This window comes from Bos mutus, chromosome X (assembly GCF_027580195.1).
Source record: "Bos mutus isolate GX-2022 chromosome X, NWIPB_WYAK_1.1, whole genome shotgun sequence".
Classification (NCBI taxonomy): domain Eukaryota; kingdom Metazoa; phylum Chordata; class Mammalia; order Artiodactyla; family Bovidae; genus Bos; species Bos mutus.
The window spans coordinates 85,474,490-85,492,929 of record NC_091646.1 but is presented as its reverse complement, the minus strand read 5'-3'; the positions used below and the strand labels follow the sequence as shown (position 1 = coordinate 85,492,929).

General features: G+C 38.4%; 1 long non-coding RNA gene across 1 annotated transcript in view; it reads left to right on the top strand.

Moving 5' to 3' along the window:
- LOC138986403 (uncharacterized) overlaps window positions 1-18,214 on the top strand; it is a 61,529-nt gene extending 43,315 nt beyond the window's left edge. The window contains exons 4-5 of the long non-coding RNA XR_011463253.1: window positions 16,045-16,101; window positions 16,644-18,214. This is a non-coding gene — a long non-coding RNA (uncharacterized lncRNA). The remainder of the gene's footprint in view (window positions 1-16,044; window positions 16,102-16,643) is intronic.
- Window positions 18,215-18,440: the final 226 nt, after the last annotated feature.

The window sequence follows — 18,440 nt, the reverse complement described above, 5'->3', positions numbered from 1 at the left end:
ATCATAACTATTATATAATCATATAATTATATATAATCATATAATTATAACTATTATAATTATATATATAATTATATATACATATATATAATATATCGGAGAAGGCAATGGCATTTACCCAGTACTCTTGCCTGGAAAATCCCACGGGTGGAGGAACCTGGTAGGCTGCAGTCCATGGGGTCGCTAAGAGTCAGACACGACTGAGTGACTTCACTTTCACTTTTCACTTTCATGCATTGAGAAGGAAATGGCAACCCACTCCAGTGTTCTTTCCTGGAGAATCTCAGGGACGGGGAGCCTGGTGGGCTTCCGTCTATGGGGTTGCACAGAGTCAGACATGACTGAGGCGACTTAGCAGCATATAATATATATATAATATAATATAATTATATATTCTTCTTGGACTGATCCTTTGACCACTATAGAGTGTCCTTCTTTGTTTCTTGTAACAGTATTTTAAAGTCTATTTTATCTGGTAAGAAATATTATTTCTGCTTTCTTTTGATCTCTGATTGCATGGAATATCTTTTTCTAACCCCTCACTCTCGGTCTGTATGTGTCCTTAGGTCTGAAATAGATCTCTTGTAGACAGCATATGTAGGGGTCTAATTTTTGTATCCATTCAGTCAATCTGTGTCTTTTGGTTGTAGCATTTAGCCCATTTACATTTAAGATATTTAAAAGTATGATCCTGTTATTATTTACTTTATTGTTTTGGGTTTGTTTTTATAGCCCCTCTTTTTCTGTGTTTCCTGTCTAGAGAATTTCCTTTAACATTTGTTAAGGAGCTGATTTGATTGTGCTGAATTCTCTTAACTTTTGCTTCTCCCTCATTTCTGAATGAGATTCTTACTGCATAGAGTAATCTTGGTTGTAGGTTTTTCCTTCTCATCACTTTAAGTACATCCTGCCATTCCCTTCTGGCCTGCAGAGCTTCTGTCAAAAGATCAGCTCTTATCTTATGGGGATCCCCTTGTGTGTTATTTGTTGTTTTTCCCTTTCTGCTTTTAATATTTGTTCTTTGTGTTTAATTTTTGTTAGCTTGATTAGTATGTGTTTTGGCATGTTTCTCCTTGAATTTATCTTGTGTGGGTCTCTCTGGGCTTCCTGGACTTGAGTGGCTCTTTCCTTTCCCATTTTAGGGAAGTTTTTTTGACACTAATCTCCTCAAATATTTTCTGGTGCCCTTTTATTTTCTTCTCCTGGGATTCCTATGGTTTGAATGTTGCACCACTTAATGTTATCCCAGAGGTCTCCGAGACTGTTCTTATTTCTTTTTATTCTCTTTTCTTTATTCCCCTCTACTTCAGTTATTTCCACTATTCTTCAGTTATCTTCCAGCTCAGTTATCTCTTCTTCTGTCTCATTTACTCTACTGTTGGTTCCCTCCAATGTAGTTTAATCTCAGTTATTTATTACTCATTATTGATTGTGTATTTTTTTAATTATTCTGGGTCCTTGTCAAACATTTCTTGCATTTTCTCAATCCAGGCCTTCAATCTGTTTATCCATGCATCCATTTTATTTTGAAGATTTTGAATCATCATAATTGTCTTCAGGTAGACTATTTCCTCCTCATTTGTTTGGTGTTGTGGGTTTTTTCCATGTTCCTTCATCTGCTGTATGTTTTGCTATCTTTTCATTTAGTTTAATTTACTGTGTTTGGGATTGCCTTTCTGCTGGCTGGGAGGTTGTAGTTTCTCTTAATTATGAAGTCTGCCCACCTCCACAGCCCCCTTGGGTATGATTGGACAAGTGCCATGTGAATGTTTCCTTGTTGGGGTGGCTTGTGCCTGTATTTTGGTGAATGGACCTCAATCTGTCTCTCTGGAAGGTAGTGCCATGTCCAGTAGTTTGTTTTGGGGTGGCTGGGGTTTTGGTATGGGTTTCAGCAGCCTGTCTGTTAATGTTCAGAGTTGTGCTCCTCTTTTGCTGAAGGACAGAAGTTTCTTGGCTTTTTGGTGGAGCTTGGATTCAGTGTTTAGATGGCGGCCTTTAAGTGGGCTCTCATCTATTAGTGTTCTATGGTATCAGGAATTCTTGATTGTCCAAAGTCCTGGAGTTGTATCTCCTGCCTTGTGGGTTCACACTTAACCCCCTACAGTAGCATCAGGACTTCAGGTCACATAGCACAGAAGACAAAGCCCTTAGATTAATGGTGAAGCCACTCTCAACAGCCAAGAATGCCCCAAGAGATTCATAGACTTACATAGAGAAAAGGAGGGGAAAAGGAGAAAATAAAAGGATGTAGAGAAGGGTCAAGAGAGAAGAGAGCCATCAAGCCTATAATCAAACCCTTAAGTGAAAATGGGTGGTAAAAATTAGTTTCTCAAAGATACAAAATTAAAAACAAAAGGTTGAAAAAAAAACAAAAATAATAAGTCTAGAAAAAATTCATCTCTCAGAAATAGAAAATTGCAAACAAAACAGCAAGCCGCAAAATAAAAAATATGAAAAATTTTAAAATACAGTATTTTTAAAGCAACAGTGGGTTATAAAAATAAATATTAAAAGAGTAATAAAGAGCCATATTAGTACAATATGAGAAAAAAGAAAAAAAATGGGATGGGAAGTATATATAGACTGGAAATGAGAGGACTATCAGAGTGATTCCTACATTTTCCTGTTCCAGTCAATTTGCATACTCAGAAAGTCCTCCATTATATTGAAGACGGTCTCTGGACCTGTTGTGGGCAGTGTGGAGTCAATTCAGAATCATATCTTCCCTTGGTCCAGCTTGTACTTCCTCCCAAAGTCTACAATTGCCCCTAATGCACAGAGAGTCAGGTTATTCATGGGAATTTAAACCACTGCCCCTGTACCTTCTGGGATGGTTTCCACTTCTTTCCTTTGCTCACACAGCCCTTGGTGTTCTCTTTTGTTTATGGGCCTGCCACTGCTTGTGAGTCTCTCTGCCATGTCTGCTTTCTTCCCAGACACAAGGGGGTGAAAGTAGCCAGCTTATACTGACTCACTTTCTCTGTAGTGCTGGGGAGAGTGCAGGGTTCAGCAGGCACCACTGGGTGTGTGGGGAATCATCACTGTGGCTGGGCCGCTCAGGGGTCGCCACAGTTTTAGGTCGATTATGCACTTCCCCAAGGGAGTTGGTCCTGTGTTGTGGGACCCTTGGCAGTGCCAAGCTGCCTGGGCTCCCTGCTTGGACCTGTGGGATGTTGGCCCAGTCTGAGACGAATTGTGTTCTTCCCCAACTGGTCCTGGATTGTGAGTCCCTTGGCCAAGTCAAGCAACTCAGGTTCACAGGAAGTGACTCACAATTACTCATAGCTTGGTGGCACCTGTGATATCCCTCACAGCATTATCCTGCCTTCTGCCTCTGGTACTTATGTCTGCCTCACCATTCCTGGGTTGTATAACACAGCTGGCTTACTGCTCTTCAGCACTCACTAGGGTGGAGACCTTTGTTCTCTGAGCCAGTGCAGCTTTAGAACCTTCCTGCAGGAATGATGTTTTGTTTCTCTGGTGGACCCAGGGTTTTCCCTGGTCTGCTTTTACTGTATTGTACCAACCCCCTCGGGGTATTTTCATGTTATTCAAACTCAGAGCTCTGCCTGAGGACCAACTCCTAGAGTCTGATCTTCTGCATCCTGATCCCACTTGCTGTGGGTGGACATGAGCCTGTGAGCCCCTTCTTGGTTAGGAAGTGCCATTTGGTACATTCTCTGTGGTGAATTTTCTCCATTTTGCCTTCACCTGTCTCATTGTGTTCCCCTCTGTAGTTCCAAAGCTCCCCTTGATCTTGCCTGTGAAGGGGTTTCCTAGTGAAAGGTTGTTGTTGAATCATGTAAAGACGCCAGGATTTTTGGTCCCAGGACGAGAAGAATTTAATCCAGGGCCAGAGATGAGGCTTGATCACTCAGAGCTTTTGTGTAATAAAGTTTTATTAAAGTATAAAGGAGATAGAGAAAGCTTCTGACATAGGCATCAGAAGGGGGCAGAAAGAGTACCCCCCTGCTAGTCTTCAGGTGGATGTTATTTCAGGTGGATGTTATATAGTCACTAGCAGTCTGTTAATGAAAGAAAGGAATGTCTTAAAACTCAGAATGGCACCAGGCCCCTCACCCATAAGATGCATTTTGGGATAATCTTGGCACAAATGGTTCATCCTGGGCCATAAAATGATTAACTTGAATCTTGAAGAAGGGCAGATCACCATACAAATAATTTCATTTACATAGATTAGGGGAACAATATCTGAGTATAACATACTGGTTTGTTAAGTCGGTTCTGAGCCAGGAGGCGGAACTGACTTGAAGACAGAGTTTGGGATAAATGCATAGTACATTAGCGTAGCTTAAGGTAAACATTTCCATAAGAGAAATGCATTGGTTATCTCTAAGTTTGAGAGTAGTTATCTTCAGGTGAAACCAGGTGTCATTATGGCAACACATTATTTTAAGAGAAACCTCCTTTTAAATTTGTATAGAGGAGGAAAAATATTGCTAGTTTGTTTCCTCCTGCCTCTTAAGAGAAATAAAAATGTCTGACATTTGCAGGCTATTTCCTCCATTTGGAGGCCCCTGGCCTTCCTGCCTGTTACGCTCTCACTACTGTGCAGAAGTTTTCCTCTTTCATGACTCACTCCTCAGGGCAGGGGTCCCTGTCCACAAATCCTTTGTATCCTTTTTTGTCTTTATCATTCACCACAGTAGTGGGATTACTGGGTCATATGGTAGTTTATTTCTAGTGTTTTGAAAAGAATCTCTATACTGTTCTCCATAGTGGCTGTGCCAGTTTACATTACCACTAACAGTACAGGGGGCTCCCTTTCCTCCACATCCTCTGCAGCATTTATTGTTTATAGATTTTTTTTTATGATGCCCATTCTGATTGGAGTGAGATGATACATCACTGTAGTTTTGATTTGCATTTCTCTAATAATGAGCAGTGTTAAGCATTTTTCCATGTGTTTATTGGCTATCTGGGTGTCCTCTTTGGAGAAGTATGTGTTTAGGTCTTCTGCTCATTTTTTGATTGAGTTGTTTGTTTTTCTGATATTGAGGTGTTCTGCCTATTTTTTCCTCTAAGAGGTTTATAGTTCCTGGCCTTACATTTAAGTCTTTAATCGGTTTTGAGTGTATTTTTGTGTATGGTGTTAGGGAGTGTTCTAATTTCATTCTTTTACATAGAGCTGTCCAGTTTTCCCAGGAACACTTATTGGAGAGGTTATCTTTTCTCCATTATATGCTCTTGTATCCTTTGTCAAAGATAAGGTGCCCATAGGTGTGTGGGTTTATCTCTGGGCTTTCTATCTTGTTCCATTGGTCTATATTTCTGTTTTTGTTTCACTAACATACTGTCTTGATAAACTGTATCTTTTTAGTATAGCCTGATGTTAGGGAGCTTGATTTCTTCAGCTCCATTCTTCTTTATCAAGATTTCTTGGACTATTTGGGGTCTTTGGTATTTCCATAAAAATCGTAAAGAATTTTGTTCTAGTTCTGTGAAAAATGCCGTTGGTAATTTGATGGGAGTTGCACTTAATCTGTAAATTGTTTTGTGTAGTATATAGTCATTTTCATAATATTGATTGTTCCAATCCAAGAATATAATATGTCTCTCTATTTGTTTGTGTCATCTTTGATTTTTTTGATCAGTGTCTCATCGTTTTCTGCATACATGTCTTTTGCCTCTTTAGGTAGGTTTATTCCTAAGTAATTTATTATTTTTGTGGCAATGGTGAATGGGATCATTTCCTTAATTTATCTTTCTGATTTTTCATTGATAGTGTGTAGGAATGCAAGAGATTTCTGTGTATTAATTTTGTATCCTGTGACTTTACTAAATTCATTGATAAACTCTAGTAGTTTTCTGGTGGCATCTTTAGGGTTTTCTATGATAGTATCAAGTCATTTGCAAAGAGTAAGTATTTTACATCTTCTTTTGCAATCTGGATTCCTTTTATTTTTTTCTTCTCTGACTGCCTTGGCTAGGACTTCCAAAGCTATAGTGAATAATAGTGGTGTGAGTGGACACTCATCTTTTTCCTGATCTTAGAGTTAGTGTTTTCAGTTTGTCACCATTGAGAATAATGTTTGCTGTGGGCTTGTTGTATATGGCCTTTATTATCCTACTATGCCCATTTCCTTGAGTATTTTTCTAAACCATAAATAGGTGTTGAATTATGTTGAAAGCTTTCTCTCATTGTTGAGATGGTCATATGCTTTTTATCTTTCAATTTATTAATATATTTGTCACATTGATTGATTGGCATATATTGAAGAATCCTTGAAACCCTGGAATAAACCCTACATGATCATGATTTATGATTCTTATAATATGTTGTGAATTCTGTTGAGAATTTGTGCATATTGTTCATCAGTGATATTGGCCTGTAATTTTTTGTGTGTAATATCTTTTTCTGGTTTTGGCATCAGGGTGATACCTTGTAGAATTGAGTTTAGAAGCTTTCTCTCACTCTGAAATTATTTGGAAGAGTTTGAGCAGGATAGGTGTTAGCTCTTCTCTACCCATTTGATGGAATTCATCTGTACAGGCATCTGGCTCTGAACTTTTGTTTGTTGGAAGATTTTTGATCACAAATTTGATTTCAGTGTGATTGATCTGATCATATTTTTTGTTTCTTCTTGGTTCAGTCTTGGAAATTTGTACTTTTCTATGAATTTGTCCATTTCTTCCAGGTTGTCCATTTTATTGGCATAAAGTTGCTTATAGTAGTTCCTTACAATCCTTTATATTTCTGCATTGTGTGTTGTAACTTTTTCATTTTTCACTTCATATGTTGTCTTTTTCATTTCTAATTTTATTGATTTGAGTCTTCTAACTTTTTTTCTCGATGACTCTGGTTAATGGTTTGTCAATATTATTTATCTTCTCAAAAAACAGATTTTAATTTTACTGATCTTTATTTTTACTTCTTTTTAATTTCTTTCTGCTCTGATCTTTATTATTTCCTTCCCTCTGCTAACTTTGGTGTCTTTGTTCCTTTGAGGGTGGGTTGTTCTTTCTTTCTAGTTGCTTTAGATTAAGTTAGATTCTTTATTTGATGTTCTTTTCTTGTTTCCTGAGGTAGGCTTCTATTGCTATAAACTTCTCTCTTAGCACCGCTTTTTCTTCATCCCATATATTTTGGCTTGTTGTGTTTTCAATATCATTTGTTTCTAGGTATTTTTAAATTTCCTCTTTGATTTCTTTAGTGACCTCTTGGTTATTTAGAAGCTTATAGTTTAGCCTCTATGTGTTTGTTTCTTTTACATTTTTTTCCTTCCTATGCTTTATATCTAATCTCATAGCTTTGTGGACAGAAAAAATGCCTAATACAATTTCAATTTTCTATGTTTCCCAAGGCTTGATTTGTGACCCAAAATGTGATCTATCATGGAGAATGTTCCATGTGCACTTGTGAAAAAAAAAATGTATCCTGCTGCTTTTGTATGGAATGTCCTCTGATATCAATTAAGTTCATCTGTTCTAATCTGTCATTTTAAGGCTTCTATTTCCTTATTAATTTTCTGTCTGGATGATCTGTCCATTGGTAAGAATGAAGTGTTAAAGTCCCCCACTATTATTGTGTTATTATTGATTTCCCCTCAAATAAATGTTAGCATTTGCCTTATATATTGAAGTACTCCTATGTTAGATGTATATATTAATATTTTTATAATTATTATATTATCTTCTTAGATTGATCCCAAGATCATTATGTAGTATCTTTGTCTCTTTTAACAATCTTTATTTTAAAGTCTATTTTATCTGATATGAGTATTGTTACTCCAGCTTTGTTTTCATTTTCATTTTCATGGAATAACTTTTTCCAACCCCTCCCTCACTTTGTCTGTATGTGCCCCTAGGTTTGAAGTGGATCTGTTGTAGACAACATACATATGTGTCTTCTTTTGTATCCATTCAACCAATCTGTGTCTTTTGGTTGGAGTACTTAGCACATTTACATTAAATGTAATTATTGATAAGTATGATCCTATTAACATTTACTTTATTGTTGTGGGTTTGCTTTTGTAAGTCTTTCTTTCTCTTGTTTCTCCAGTCTAGATAAATTCATTTAGCACTTGTTGTCAAGGTGGTTTGGTGGTGCTGAATTCTCTTAACTTTTCTTGTCTGTAAAGCTTTTGATTTCTCCATCAAATTTTAATGAGATCCTTGCTGGGTAGAGTGATCATGGTTATAGGTTTTTCCTTTCATTACTTTAAGTATATCCTGCCACCAGTCCCTATGGCCTGCATAATTTCTGTTGACAAATCAGCTTTTAACCTTATGAGGATTCCCTTGTATGTTATTTATTGCTTTTCACTTGCTTCATTTAATATTTTTTCTTTGTATTTAATGTTTTTAGTCTGATTAATATGTGTCTTGGCATGTTTCTCTTTGGACTTTTCTTGAATGGGACTCTCTGGGCTCTGGACTGGGGTGACTATTCTTTTTCCCATGTTAGGGAAGTTTTTGAGTATAATATCTTGAAATATTTTCACATACACTTTCTTTTTCTCTTCTTTTCCTGGGACTGCTATAAATCAAATGTTGGTGTGTTTAATGTTGTCCCAGAAGTCTCTGAGACTGTCCACATTCCATTTCATTCCTTTTTTTCTGAATTCTGTTCTTGTTCAGTTACTTCCACCACTCTATCTTCTAGCACACATATCTATATATCCATTCTTCTGCCTCAGTTATTCTGCTATTGGTTCTCTCTAGTGCATTTTTTATTTCAGTTATTGTATTGTTCACTGCTGATTGTCTGTTCTTTACTTCTTCTAGGTCCTTGTGAAATATTTCTTGTGTCTTCTCAATTTGTGCCTCAATTCTCTTTATCTGTTCTATTCATTCTATTTCTGAGATTTTCCATTATCTTTACTATTGCTACTCTGAATTATTTTTCAGCTAGATTCTATTTACTCTTCATTTTTTTGTTTTGTGAGTTTTTACCTTGTTCCTTCATCTTCTGCATGTTGCTTTTTCTGATTTTGTTTATCTTACTTACCCTTTTAGGGGGTTTCCTTTCCATAGGCTGCAGGATCGTGGAGTCTTCCCCCAGTGGTTGGGGTTGGACCCGTGCCTTGAGAAGGCTTCCTGATGAGGGGAACCTGTGCCTGTCTTCTGATAGTGGAGGTGAATTTTGTTCTCTGATTGATGGTGCTGCATCCAGTGGTGTGTTCTAAGGTATCTATGAACTTAGTATGGCTTTAGGCATCCTCCCATAAAATGGGTTGATTTGTGTTCCTGTTTCCTGGTTGTGAGTATGAGGCATCCAGTACTCGAGATTGCTTGCCTTTGGGTGGATCTAGATCTTAATGTTGAGATAAGGGCCTTTGGGAGAGCTTTCACTGATTAATATTCCAGGGAGTCAAGAGTTCCCTGGTGGTCCAACCTCTTGGACTTGGTTCTCCCATCTCAGAGATTCAGGCCCAATCCCTGGGTGAAGCACCAAGACTCTGCAAGCCACACAGCAGAGAAGAGAGAGAAAAAGAAAAACATCAAACAAAAAAGCAAAGACAGAAAAATCTCCAAGAGAAATGATAAAGGAAAACCAAACATAAACACACAAAAAAAGACACACATGCAAAAAAAGAAGAGAAATAAAGGAAACAAAATGAGAGAAATCAAACAAACAAAAAAACAAACCCATAAATGAAAACAAACACTAAAAACTAAACTAACAAAAACACAAAGCCAAGATTAGATCAAGTTCAGAAAGCAAACCAAAAAAGGGGCAAAGAGAACATAAAACACCAAAGAAGTAAAGATTAGATAAATATGAAATATAATTAAAAATAAGATAAAAAGAAAGAAAAAAACATGGAAAATGCAATATAATAAAAGTACTGCAGAAATAGAAGAAAATAAATTTCTTTAATAAAAGCATACAAAAATTAAAATTAAATAAAAATTTTTAAAAGTAGAGTAATAATTTAAAGAGAACAGCAAAAAAAAAAAAAAAGCAAAATAAATAAATAGAACAGCAATAGAACAAACCAAAGAAGAAATGTCTATATATGGGAGTGAAGTGAGAAAGAGAGAGTAATATTAAGAAGAATATTTTCCTGTGTTCTTAGTGTCAGTGGTCTTGCCCCCACAGTGAGCTCCAGCCAAGCTGCTTACTCAGGAAGTCCTCCAATATTTCTAGGAATTTCTCTGGACCTGCTGTGGTCACTGTGGGGCCAGCTCAGACTCTGATATGGCCTTACTACAGCTTGTACTTGCTTCCAAAATTCACAATTACCCCCAAAGTCTGCAGCCTCAAATGTGGGAACCCTTGTTGTTTATTCAGATATTCCACAGATACAAGGCTTATCAAGCCAACAGAGGGGATTTAATACAGTGCTCTTGCGACCGCATGAGCAAATTTCCTTCTTCTCTGCTCATACAGCCCTTGGTTATCAGCTTTGGTTTTGGCCTCACCTCTGTTTGTATGCTGCCTTCAGGCATCTGTTCCCCATTGAGAGGGTAACAGGCAGGGAGGCTAGGGGTTCCCAAGTGGAGGAAATAGACTGCAATTATCAGAGTTGTTTTTTCTCTCTTAAGTGGCAGGAGGAAACACACTGTCAGACATGTTTTTTTTTTTTTTTCCCCCCTCTCTATACAAAATTAAAAGGATATTTCTTTTAAAATTCTGTGTTGCCATGACGACACCTATTTCCACCTGAACCTAACTTTTCTCAAACATTGAGCTAACCAATGCATTTTCTTATGGAAATGTTTTTCTTAAGCTATGTTAATGAACTATATATTTACCTTAGAATCTGCCTTCCTTCAAGTCAGTTCTGCCTAAGACCCAGAACCAATAATGGCTCAACAAACCAGTATGTTTTACTAATGGAACTGTTCTCATAAGCTATGTTAATTAAATTATGTATTTGCTTGGAAACCTGCCTATTTTCAAAATTCATGTTAATTGTTTATGGCTTGGAATGACTCACCTTGTGCCAATGCTATCTCAAAATGCATGTTGTGGGTGAGGGGCCTGGTGCCACTCTCAATTTTGAGGCATTTCTTTTCTATAACTAGAAGCATGCTAATAGGTTTAAAACTCCTTGCTAAAAACTAGCAAGGGGACACTCTTTCTGCCCCCTTCTGATGTCTATGTCAGAAGCTTTCTCTGTCTCTTTTATATTTTAATAAAACTTTATTACACAAAAGTTTTGAGTGATCAAGTCTCCTCACTAGCCCCAGATTGAATACCTCTCCTCTGGAGACCAAGAATCCCATCATTGTTCATGGTTCACAGTGGCAACCTTTCAATACCCAGACAAGAGAGAGCAAAAACAACAGCTGATTAAGGCTCACTTGCTCATTGGGGCAGGGGGGAGGGAGGGTTAGGACAGTCACAGGTTGGGAGTGCTTGTGGTGGCAGAGGTCTGTGGGAAATTACTACAGCCTGAGGTGGGTTATGTGCTCTCCCAGGGGAGTTGGCCCCAGGTTGTAGTCCCTTGTCAGTGCCAGGCTGCACAGGCTCCCAGAAAGGTGTAGGCAGTGACCCTATGCCTGCTCAAAGCTTGATGGCAGCTGTGACATGTGTCACTCCCACCTCTGGGGTAGGAGACAGCAGCCATGACTCACACCACCTCTTGAGCTTGCCTAGGTGGTGTACTACCATCTATGAATGCATGGAGTTAGAGAGTTCATGACTAGCCTACCCTTCTCCTCTTGTATCCCAAGACAATGATCTCTTGTCCCTCTGGAAAGCCCAGGCTTTTCCTGAACTTCCACAGCTGTGTTGTACTAGCCCCCTTAGACCATCTTCATAGGCAGTCAAGTCCTCTCCTTGGAGTCTGACCTCTGAAGCCTGATCTCAGCACTCGGACTCCACTTGCCCCAGTGGGCATGCAGACAAGGATTTCAGGCTGGGGGTGCTGGTTGGCAACAATCTCTGTGCAAAAGTCTCTCCTCTTTGTCCCATGCACGCTTGTTGCTGTTCTCTCCTCTGAGGTTCCAAAGTTCCCCACTGACAGAGTTATGTTGAGGCAGATTGATAGGGAGTGCAGAAACCGCTAAGGAGGAGGTGACATATTTTTCCCTTTATTCATACAATTCTTTTGCCATATTCATGTAGGACATGTTTCTCTTAAGCTCTGTGTTACTATGGCAACAATCTATTTTATCTGAAGACTAGCTTTCCTTAGGCCAGGAGCTAATGACTCAGTTCAGTTCAGTTCAGTTCAGTCACTCAGTCGTGTCCGACTCTTTGCGACCCCCATGAATCGCAGCACACCAGGCCTCCCTGTCCATCACCAACTCCGGGAGTTCACTCATACTCATGTCCATCAAGTCAGTGATGCCATCCAGCCATCTCATCCTCTGTCGTCCCCTCCTCCTCCTCCCCCCAATCCCTCCCAGCATCAGGGTCTTTTCCAATGAGTCAACTCTTCGCATGAGGTGGCCAAAATATTGGAATTTCAGCTTCAGCATCAGTCCCTCCAATGAACACCCAGGACTGATCTCCTTTAGGATGGACTGGTTGGATCTCCTTGCAATCCAAGGGACTCTCAAGGGTCTTCTTCAACACCACAGTTCAAAAGCATCAATTCTTCGGTGCTCAGCTTTCTTCACAGTCCAACTCTCACATCCATACATGACCACTGGAAAAACCATAGCCTTGACTAGACGGACCTTAGTTGGCTAAGTAATATCTCTGCTTTTCAATATGCTATCTAGGTTGGTCATAACTTTCCTTTCAAGGAGTAAGCGTCTTTTAATTTTATGGCTGCAATCACCATCTACAGTGATTTTGGAGCCCCTAAAAATAAAGTCTGACACTGTTTCCACTGTTTCCCCATCTATTTCCCATGAAGTGATGGACCAGATGCCATGATCTTCATTTTATGAATGTTGAGCTTTAAGGCAACTTTTTCACTCTCCTCTTTCACTTTCATCAAGAGGCTTTTGAGTTCCTCTTCACTTTCTGCCATAAGGGTGGTGTCATCTGCATATCTGAGGTTGTTGATATTTCTCCCGTCAATCTTGATTCCAGCTTGTGCTTCTTCCAGCCCAGCGTTTCTCATGATGTACTCTGTGTATAAGTTAAATAAGCAGGGTGACAATATACAGCCTTGACGAACTCCTTTCCTATTTGGAACCAGTCTGTTGTTCCATGTCCAGTTCTAACTGTTGCTTCCTGACCTGCATACAGATTTCTCAAGAGGCAGATCAGGTGGTCTGGTATTCCCATCTCTTTCAGAATTTCCCACAGTTTATTGTGATCCACACAGTCAAAGGCTTTGGCATAGTCAATAAAGCAGAAATAGATGTTATTCTGGAACTCTTGCTTTTTCAGTGATCCAGTGGATGTTGGCAATTTGATCTCTGATTCCTCTGCCTTTTCTAAAACCAGCTTGAACGTCTGGAATTTCATGGTTTACATACTGCTGAAGCCTGGCTTGGAGAATTTTGAGCATTACTTTACTAGCATGTGAGATGAGTGCAATTGTGCAGTAGTTTGAGCATTCTTTGGCATTGCCTTTCTTTGGGATTGGAATGAAAACTGACCTTTTCCAGTCCTGTGGCCACTGCTGAGTTTTCCAAATTTGCTGGCATGTTGAGTGCAGCACTTTCACAGCATCATCTTTCAGGATTTGAAATAGCTCAACTGGAATTCCATCACCTCCACTAGCTTTGTTCATAGTGATGCTTCCTAAGGCCCACTTGACTTCACATTCCAGGATGTCTGGCCCTAGGTGAGTGATCACATCATCGTGATGATCTTGGTCATGAAGCTCTTTTTTGTACAGTTCTCCTGTGTATTCTTGCCAATTCTTAATATCTTCTGCTTCTTTTAGGTCCATACCATTTCTCTCCTTTATCGAGCCCTTCTTTGCATGAAATGTTCCCTTGGTATCTCTAATTTTCTTGAAGAGATCTCTAGTCTTCCCATTCTATTATTTTCCTCTATTTCTTTGCATTGATCACTGAGGAAGGCTTTCTTATCTCTCCTTGCTATTCTTTGTAACTCTTCAGATGCTTGTATCTTTCCTTTTCTCCTTTGCTTTTCACTTCTCTTCTTTTCACAGCTATTTGTAAGGCCTCTTCAGACAGCCATTTTGCTTTTTTGCATTTCTTTTCCATGGGGATGGTCTTGATCCCTGTCTCCTGTACAATGTTACGAACCTCCATTCATAGTTCATCAGGTACTCTCAATATCAGATCTAATGATCATGAACAGTATATCTCAGCCAGGGACATGCTCCTCAGATCACATTGTCCCTGGCTAGTCTTGGGCCAATGTTATCTCAAAATGCATGTTATAGGAGAACGTCCAGGTAAAACCACAGCCTTGAGCTCTGGTTTAACCCTTTCCTTCTGGCTAATCTCATGCTGAGGTCATCCGAGGATATATGTTATGCGAAAAGGTCTAGACAAAATTTTCACAAACTTGAGGCATTCCTTTTATTTATCTTCAGCAGCTATCAGAAAAAGTAGATAATACTCTACTTAAACTAATGAGACAGGTGATCTTTCTACCCCTTCTGATGTCTATGTCAGAAGCTTTTTCTATCATTTTTACTTTAATGAAATCTCTATTACAAAAAGCTCTGGGAGACTGAGACCATGTCTTTGATCCCAGAGTTAAATCTTCTCTTTCAAAGCCCACAAATCCAAAAACACCATTCACCAAACACCATAAGCTAAGCTACCAGCGAGGGGCTTTCTGAGTGTATGGAAATTTTTCCTCTGTCACAGCTCCCTCTTAGAGGCATATGTCCCATCCCAATTCTTTTGTCTCTTTTTCACTTATTTCTTTCGTGCTACCCCATTGGGTGGAGATTAGCTTGCATTTTTGGAAGTCTGAGATCTTCCGTCAGCATTCGGTAGGTGTTCTTTAGGAGGTCTTCCACATGCAGATTTGTTTTTGATATATTTGTTGTGAGGAAGTTGATCTCCACGTCTTACTCCTCTGCTATCTTGAAGATTCCCCCTCAAGTGTTTTATGTTCTAGAACTTTAGGTTCAATTTACCATGCCTTCAAAGGGTTGAACAAGGCATTCAACAATGGCCCTCTTTCTGAGCACACAGTTTATACCCAGAGCAAAAATCTCTATTACTATTTTTACTAGCCCCTGTATATTAGCTCCCAGTTTTTATTTCATATTGTGCAGACTCAGTTAACCCTGTTGATTCTTTTAGTATGTTTAATCAATACTGTCTGAAGGGCAGATTTATATGCCCTGTCTTATAATTCCAGGCAGGGGAAGCATTCCCCAGTGAGATATAATGTCTATTCCATGATAAAATTGGGTGAAATAGATATAATCATTTTATTCAAAGCCAATTTCAATATGGGCTTCCTAGTGGCACAGTGGGAAAGACTCTGCCTGCCGATACAGGAGACACAAGAGATCCCTGGCCTGGGGAAATCCCATTGAGAAGGAAATGGCTACCTACTCCAGTATTCTTGCCTGGAAAATTCTATGAACAGAGGAGCCTGGTAGGCTACAATGGGGTCACAAAGAGTTGGACATGACTGAATGACTAAGCAGAACTTTCATCTCAGTCTTGTCAACTTTTATACCTTTAGTTTTCATTAAGAGCCTATCAACAAGCTTTGGTCCCACAAGAAGTCCTAGAAGCTTTCCTTTTTATCCCCCAGCCATTTTATCTATTTTTATACAAAGGCTTTGGGTTCCTCAAGTGAGGGATTGAATCAAGGGACTCAGGCCCTTTTGTCAATCTTTAATTTGATTAACACAATTTTGTAAATCAATTATAGTTCAATTAAAAATTTTCCATCTTGTTGGGAAGAAGTCTATAGACTTTCCGTCATCTTTTTTTTCTGTTAATCACTCTAGTTAGCATTAAGTAACCAATGATGTTTTTAAAATTTTTATTAGAGTATAGTTAATTTACCATGTTTTTTTATTTTCAAGTGTACAACAAAGTGAATCAATTATACGTATAAACAATTCCACTCTTTTTTTTTAAAGATTCTTTTCCTATGTAGGCCATTACAGAGTACTGAATAGAGTTCCCTGTGCTATATGGCAGGTTATTGTTAGTTATATATTTTATATATAGTAGTGTGTATATGTCAGTCTCAAACTCACAATTTATCCCTCCCCCCAGCTTATCACCTGGTAACCACAAGATTACTTGCTACATCTGTGTCTCTGCTTCTGTTTTGTAAGTAAGTTTATTTGTACTCCCCTTTTTTAAGATTCCACATATAAGCAATATCATATGATATTAGCCTTTCTCTGTCTGACTTACTTCACTCAGTATGAAAATCTCTAGGTCCATTTATGTTGATGCAAATGGCATTATTTTGTTCTTTTTATTACTGAGTAATATTCTATTGCACGTACCACATCTTCTTTTTTTTCTCCACATCCTCTCCAGCATTTTTTGTGTATAGAGTTTTTGATGGTGGCCATTTTATCCTGTGTGAGGTGATACCTTATTGGAGTTTTGATTTGCATTTCTTTAATAATGAGTGATGTTGAGCATCTTTTCATGTGCTTTTTGGTCATCCATATGTCTTCTTTGGAGAAATGTCTATTTAGATCTTCCCTCATTTTTTGATTGGATTTTTTTTTATATTGAGCCACATGAGCTGTAATTAACCAATGTTTCAATTAGCATCTGTAAGACACATTAACGTGAAACCAAAACCACAAGTAAGGCATCCCAAACAATTTTTTCCTTGTTATTTTTGTTTGTTTTAGCCTAAGGTAGTTCTTGGTTAGTCAAGTATGCATGTGAAAGTTGGACCATAAAGAAGGCAGAGTGCCAAAGAATTGAAGTTTTTGAACTGTGTTGCTGGAGAAGATCTAGAGTCTGTTGGACAGCAAGATCAAGCCAGTCAGTCCTAAAGGAAATCAACCCTGAATACTCATTGGAAGAACTGATACTGAAGCTGAAGCTCCAATAATTTGGCCACCTGATACGAACAGTTGACTCACTGGAAGACCCTGATGCTGGGAAAGATTGAAGGCAGCAGGAGAAGAGGGCAGCAGAGGATAAGATAGTTGGATGGCATCACTGATTCAATGAACATGAACTTGGGCAAACTATGGGAGATGGTGAGGGACAAGGAGGCCTGCTGTGCTGTGCTGTCCATGGGATCACAAAGAGTCAGAAACGACTTGGAAACTGAACAATGACAGCAAGGTAGTTCTTAAGTTAGCTCTTACATATTTTTTATACACTTTCTAATTTGTTTTTATTTTTAAAATAGATACAAATAAAACAGAAAACTCTTTAAAAATTTACCAGTTTAAAAGTTTCTCCAATTTAAAGAATCCATCATCTGCCCATTGACAAATAGTATCTTAATATTGACTCAAACCGGTAAGACATGAGGGGCATCCAAACAAAAGAGTGCAAAGGAAAATCTAGAAAGTTTACTTCTCAAAACAGTCTTAGAAAGAAAAAGTTTCATTGTACAGGCAGATGCATGAAGGTGAAGTTGTCAAAGGCCTCAGAGAGTTGTCACAGCCAGCCAAAGACTGCTCATAATCTCAGTCTGTTTACCTTGCTGCCAAATATGCACAATATGTACCTTCTGCATTGCAGTGACAAAGCTTTTCATAGGAAGATAAGTTAGATCTTCTACTGATCAGTTAGAACATCTACATCTAAAGGAAGATCAGTTAGAACATCTGATCAGCTAGACATCTACATCTAAAAGAAGATCAGTTAGAACATCTACATCTAAAAGACATACAGAGAGAAGTTCAAGTTCCCTGTAGAAGGGCTTTTGCTTTTTTAAGGTCAAAATTCTGAAAAGACATTTTATCAAACTGGATTTTTTCTAGCTGAACAAGCAAGAAAATTTTAAAAAGTAATTTTAGTATGTCAAAGGAATCCTAATTAGGCTATGTTTAGGTGAAATTTACTTTAATTCTCAGTTAAGCAAGTTATTGTAAGTATAAATTCTTTATGTAACATAATAAAATATTCCCAGTGTCTCTCAACTGATGATAACCCACTTGGTGTCTTTCAACTGAGCAAAATCTTCCCAGCATCTTTTGGCTGAGGATTCCCAACTCAGAGGTACTCAAGTACCTCCTCTTGAAACTACGTTTTAAGGAAAATCTACTCATCCAGTGAGGAGTTTAATAATATTGAATAAAACTTAGTATCACCAGCCAATAACAGGAGATCCAAGGCCCAAGGGAAACTCACCCAAATTAATTTGGACTCTCCAAGGAGGTGAGCAGGCACAAGAGGGCTTCTGCTGGTACCAAAGCTTTGATTCCTCATAGAGTTCAGATGAAAGAGAGAAATCTGCTTGTTTCCCTTTGTGGTTGCCAAAACTGATGACTGAAAAAAAAAAAAAAAAAGCACCTAGAAGTTGAGAATTATGTTTTATTTAATGGCTTCCTGAATACTACAGCTCAGGATAAAGCGTCTCAGATAGTTCTAAGAAACTATTCCAAAGGGATAAGGGAGGAGCCAGGTAATATAGGATTATTTTTTTTTTGCTGAAAAAAAATGTAGTAAAACATTCAAAGATTGTT